The sequence below is a fragment of the Canis aureus genome, chromosome 30 (genome assembly GCF_053574225.1).
Source record: "Canis aureus isolate CA01 chromosome 30, VMU_Caureus_v.1.0, whole genome shotgun sequence".
NCBI lineage: Eukaryota > Metazoa > Chordata > Mammalia > Carnivora > Canidae > Canis > Canis aureus.
In genome coordinates, this window is record NC_135640.1 from 32,623,559 (window position 1) to 32,629,937 (window position 6,379).

Here is a 6,379-nt window from a genome sequence, read left to right on the forward strand (position 1 = left end):
GATCAGCATGGAAGCTCCCAGAAAGGAGGGTCTATTTCCTTCAAGCTCACTGCTGGAAGCCTGGCACAGGCCAGGCACATGGGATGCACTCAGTAAATGCGTTCTGAGGATGTAAATGATAGAATGAATGGAAGGTTCAATTCAGGAGTCATCAGAAGCTACGTTATCTTTCCTTTTTTTTTTTTTTAAGATTTTATTTATTTATCCATGAGAGACACAGAGAGAGAAGCAGAGACATAGGCAGAGGGAGAAGCAGGAGGAGCCTAAAGTAGGACTCGATCCCAGGACCCCGGAATCACAACCTGAGCCAAAGGCAGATGCTCAACCACTGAGCCACCCAGGTGCCCACTATGGTATCTTTCTAAGGGGACTGGTTTGACCACACTCCCCCTCCCTGCAGCCTGGACGTGCCAGGACAGTCCCTATATCAAATGCTGGGTCCTCTGATCGGACTGGGTCAGGGAAGCTGAAACCGAATGGTCCAGCCACTTCTGCACATACACCCCTTCCTTTCTCATTCGCCTCCAGAAGGTACGCGCTGGGTGCCCATTACACAACTGTGCTTCCCCGGACTTAACAATAGAAGAAAACTCCTCACATCATCGAGGCAATCTAGAACAATCGAGTGACCACCCAAGATTGGAATGCACAGCCTGCCAGGGTTTTCACAGTGTCCGATCAGCTTCCACTCCTTAGAGAAGTGTTTATGGGGTACCTACTCCATGCACCAAGCACAATGCCAGGAGCTGATTGTTTTCTAACCTCAAGAAAGCTCTTCAGAGCACAGGCTGTGTGGATGGCCCTCTGTGTCATAGCGCTAGCACAGGCTAAAAGTGGTGGAGATCTTGACATCGAACCTAAATACACCAGACGTGGCCCAGATTTGCTGTCCTAGTCACAGCTTTAGCAATGCAGCTTGACCCCTACAAGGGCAGCACGGTTGATAGCATTAATCTGATTTACAAGGGTTGTGTGTTGAACAACCACAGACCACAGCAGGACAGTCATTTCCTGCCTTGAAAGGGGTACTTGCTGTGGACTATTTCCAGGAGCTCTAGACCAGACTGAAGATCTGCAGTTTTACAAAGAGGCATCGGGAAACGATTTTTATGTGGTTGTACACTGATCTTCAGGCTGACACCTGCCACAGCTTCATCTTCCCCACAGGCTGGGGCATAGGTGTCCCCTCATGCTAGTCCTCCCCACACTGCCTTGGCCCTGCGGCCCTTCCCCCGGGACCCCCTCCCCCCACTCCCTCCTCACAGCCTGGGATCCTCCCACCCCCAACTTGGCACCATAGGGAGCCACCCCTGTTGCTGAATATTCTTAATATCAGCCCTGATTACAGGTGAAAAAAGTCTATAAAGATTCTATAGCCTATTCCATAAAGATTGCATAAAGGACCCTATAAAGTAGCATCTAAGTACTTCGTTCTGAATTCTGTTCAGTGGGAACAGGGAAAGTCGTTATTTTCAGGGCATTTGGCCTGTACCGTGAAGGGCAGCAGAGGGAGCCATCTCCCAGCATAAAAGTAGCTACGACCCACAAGATGGCCCGGGTGTCAGGGCCACCACCACCAAGCCACACACACACACACACACACACACACACACACACACACACAGGCTCAAACAATAGCAGTGTGAATTGTCTCACATTTCTGGAGGCCAGAAGTCTGAAATCAAGGGCTCAGCAGGGTGGATTGCCTCTGAGGGCCTCTCTCGTTGGCTTGCAGATAGCCACCTTCTCTCTCTCTCTTACCTGGTCTTACCTCTATGTGTGTGTCCTGCCCCACTGTCTTCTTCTAAGGACCCTGGTCATGTTGGATTAGAACCCACCCTAATCGTCTCATTTTACCTTAACCACCTCTTGGAGGCCCTATTTCAATTATGGTCACTTTGAGATATGGGGGTAGGGGGTGGGGCTAGGACTTCAACAGATAGACTTTGGGGCCTGCACAATTCAGCCCATTAGAGTTACCCTGTTTTCTTTTTTTTTTTTTTAAGCTTTCACAATTTTTATTAAATCCTAATCTAATATAACGGTATCTGATTTTTTATAGACATCATCCCATGGTGAACAAGTTTAATAAGTGAAAGCAAATCAGACATCTAAGTCATTATTCTCTGCAGACTAAGCAATAAGGTAACCACACAGAACACTACAGGTAACGACATACACTTACTTGCTCGGTTTTCATACAAGCCATGTTTATCAAACTATATCTCCTAATATTTAATACAGTAGAATTAGTGGTTGTAGTTCTCATATATTTTAATTACAAGTACCTTATCGAGATAACTAACATTTTGACAGTTCAACTGACTTTCCAAATTAGTATAATATGTTCAAGAAAAAGAGCAAAAAGTGAAATGAAAACGGAACATGACAAGTTAAGTTACTAAAGGAAAACAATGTAAAGAAAAAAGGTGGGGGGAAGGGAAATATCACTGGAAATACCAACAAGTCTAGACATTGGGCTGGAAGAAAATAGATCAACTATGGTTTTCACAAGTCAGAGTTTATGAATTCAATGCAATACAAATCCTTTTGAATGTAAAAGCCAAGGTGAAACTAATAGGTCTATAAACTGTTACTTTTGGCCTTAAATAGTACCAATTCTTTTGAAAAAAGGCCACAACAGTTAAGATTGTATTACTTGATTTTATTTTACACTAGGTGGCGGGCACAAAGCAATCCTCCTTCATCAAGTTGACAATTAGCTTCACTCAGAACACTTTTAATAATGCACATTAAAAAAAAGTATTCAATCTTACAAATTGTTCTGCAATCCAAATATACAATAGCTTGGAAAACAACGTTTAGAAAACAAAAGCCAATGTAAAAAGACAGATTAAAACAACTAGAACAGTACGGGTTTTATATGGCTCTGATTTTACAGTTTTCTTACTGCATCATCAATGTCAGAAATCTGTTCCTTCAGCTGGCTCCATTGCTCAGGATTTAAAGAAATACCTTTTCTTCCAGGTTTCATTTCACCTTCTGGATCCATCCAATATTCTCTAATATCAATTAGGACTTTCCCTTTAAAGTCCCGAACACTGAGGTACCTCATTTTCCCAATCTGAAACATGTTATCATCTCTGCTGCTGCTGCTCTGCTTAGAGGATGACAGGGCTCTTGATTTTTCTCCAGTCTTTGCTTCTTCACAGGTTTCTCTGGCGTAACTTGCTTTTTCCTCTTTAACTTTTTGTCAACCTCACTGTCAGAATCGCTGCCAGAAGAGCTTGAAGAAACAAGTTCCTTTGATTTAGGCATTGCTGGGATCCCTGGGTGGCACAGCGGTTTGGTGCCTGCCTTTTGGCCCAGGGCGCGATCCTGAAGACCCGGGATCGAGTCCCATGTCGGGGTCCCAGTGCATGGAGCCTGCTTCTCCCTCTGCCTGCGTCTCTGCCTCTCTCTCTGTGTGTGTGTGACTATCATAAATAAATAAAAATTTTTAAAAATTTTGATTTAGGCATTGCTCCACTCTCGCGACCCAACTGCCTTCTGCTCGCTCGCTTGCAACTTCGAGTCACCCTGTTTTCAGTGCTATTAACTTGTGAAAAGATGTACATTTTTAAATGTTTCTCCACTGTTTTCAAGAACAGGGAGAAACTGGGGCACCTGGGTGGCTCAGTCCCATTAAGCGCCTGCCTTTGGCTCAGGTCATGATCTCAGGGTCCTGGGATTAAGCCCCAGCATCTAAGCCCTGCATTCAGCTCCCTGCTCAGCAGGGAGTCTGCTTCTCCCTCTCATCCCTGCCCTTCCCCCCACTTGTGCTCACACTTGATCTCTCTCTCTCTCTCTCAAATGAATAAATTAAAAACCTTTTTTAAAAATTTTGTTCAGGCACCTCTTGGGGATGTTATGCAAGTAAACTTATTTAAAGACACAGGTGGAAGTCGGTGAGGTCAGTACACAAGCACAGTGGTTAGGAGCCACCTCCAGAGGCCAAGTCAGGTTCCCGAGGCATGGAATGGGGGGTTGCAGATGATGCCGTGATAATAAGAGCTACCCCAGACGTCCTCCAACCCAGTCTCAAAAACTCTCTCCTCCCTTCTGATGTCCCCTTCTCTTACTGCCGCTTCATACACCCAAGGCTGGGCAGTTCAGCTGCTTGGCCAGCCTGGAGTCGTGCAGGGACTGGTGTGCCTCACCAATCTTTCAGTTAGACAACTGCCATCTGACTGCAGGGGAGCATGCTCTGCTCCCTGCAACGGAGCCTTGTCTGGTCCACCCTGACTTAGAGCCTCAGAGCTGGAACAAGGACAATAGAGGCATCTTGAGGGATCAGGCTAAGTGGCCCCTAGACTCACCACATACCTCACCCAGCAGTCTTTAAATGTAGTCGACTCAGTGTCTAAAGAGTTGTCTTAAGGATGAACAAGTGCACTGAATAGTAAGCAGTTGTCCTACCCTATAATCAGTTCATTGCAAATAAATGTCATTTGAAAATTATTGTATAAGGACACCTGAGTGCTCAGTGGTTGAGCCTCTGCCTTCGGTTCAGGGCGTGATCATGGGGTCCTGGGGTCAAGTCCCACATTGGGCTCCCCTCAGGGAGCCTGCTTCTCCCTCTGCCTATGTCTCTGCCTCTCATGAATAAATAAATAAAATCTTTAAAAAAAAAGAAAAGAAAATTACTGTATATACTTCCTTATGCATTTTATACACCGTGACCACCACTGGTGGTCATGTGACCAGGATGTGACCAGGAAAGAACCGATTATTTGCTTAAAATAGGATTCTGGGATGCCTGGGTGACTCAGCAGTTGAGCGTCTGCCTTTGGGTCAGGTCGTGATCCTGGGGTCCCAGGATCGAGTCCCACATCGGGCTCCCTGCATGGAGCCTTCTTCTCCCTCTGCCTGTGTCTCTGCCTCTCTCTGTGTGTGTCTCTGGTGAATAAATAAATAAAATCTTCAAAAAAATAAAATAAAATAGGATTCTTTGTTTAAAGTGCGCTTGTACTTAGTGAGCACGTCAGGACATTTGACACAGTTTTTTTTTTTTTTTTTTTTTTTTTTTTTTTTTTTTTTATTCATGGCAGACAGAGAGAGAGAGAGAGGCAGAGACACAGGCAGAGGGAGAAGCAGGCTCCATGCAGGGAGCCCGATGTGGGACTCGATCCTGGGTCTCCAGGATCACACCCCGGGCCAAAGGTGGTGCTAAACCATTGGGCCACCGGGGCTGCCCTGACACAGTTATTTTTTAAAGAGATTGAAAGCCAGAGTCTGGATCCAGAGGCCAGCAAGCCTTTCCACACCCCTCAGGTCTAGGGGACAGGGGCAGTTCTAATGAAATAAGAAAATAGTTCTGAATCAGCACTGATTGACCCAGCCGTTCATCTCTAGATCCCGGAAGTCAGCTGGGGCCCCTTTCCCTTTGGAGACCAAAGTGTGATTGGTTCGGGTCTTTCAGTACCATGACCCAGGATGAGAGCCCACTGGACCTGTGTTCTTAGACTCTCCCTCTCTGTACCCCAGCATGATCTCAGGGCTTCTTTAAGCTCTGCCAAGTGAATCCACTCATATGCAAAAAAGCATTATGACCGCTCTGGAAAATAGCATATTGTAAGGGGGGGAGGTGGGGGGGAGGAAGGGTAGAGCTCAGGGATTACATCACTTAACCCACAGGAAACAACCTCAAAATACGTGCTTTAAGATTTTGGCTTTTCCTGTGATCTGCAAGGGCTGGGTGGGGGAGTAGCTCTCTCGTGCCTGAGCTCTCTCTTTCTCCGTCTCCTTCTCCCACATCATGTCCACTCCACTGGAGCCTCCTTCTCAATCCTGGGCCTCCCCACAAGCCTCCTTCTCAACCCTGGGCCTCCAGCCCACATGGCACTATGGTGGATGTATACAGGGAAATCCAGGTCTCCCCAGGCCCCATGCCACCTGTTACTTTGCACCCCATCTAGGGGCTCACCTGAACCTTCTTTTTAACATTATCCACCCTCTTTAAAGACCAGCTAAGCTTACACATAGCTTTTAAGTTTTCGGTTTCTCTTAGCAGTCCATGTAACCAGTTGTCTTGTTGAATGCCTTCTACATCATGGTGACAAAAAGGGCTCTGGAGCCGGACTCCAAGGTTAGAATCCTGGATTCACCACTTACTGTGTGTGTAACTTTGAGCAAGTTACTTATCCTCTCTGCGCCTCGGTTTTCTCACCTACCAAGGGGGGAAGGTGCTAACAGCTCCTGACTCTCAGGGTTGGAGTGAGCACATGACTCAGTATGTCAGGAGCACGCCGCAGTGCCCGTGTTGTGTAGGAGCTCAGTCGGTGGTGCTGTGTGGTCTGCACGGGATGAGCTGGGAAAACAGAGCCCAGGGACAAGGAAACCCTCTACGTGGTGTCACAGTGCTGTTATGACAGAAATA

General features: G+C 46.6%; 1 pseudogene; it reads right to left on the bottom strand.

The window, feature by feature from the left end:
• Nucleotides 1-2,644: 2,644 nt before the first annotated feature.
• LOC144301647 (activated RNA polymerase II transcriptional coactivator p15 pseudogene) lies at nt 2,645-3,316 on the bottom strand (annotated as a pseudogene).
• Between the last annotated feature and the right edge of the window lie 3,063 nt (nt 3,317-6,379).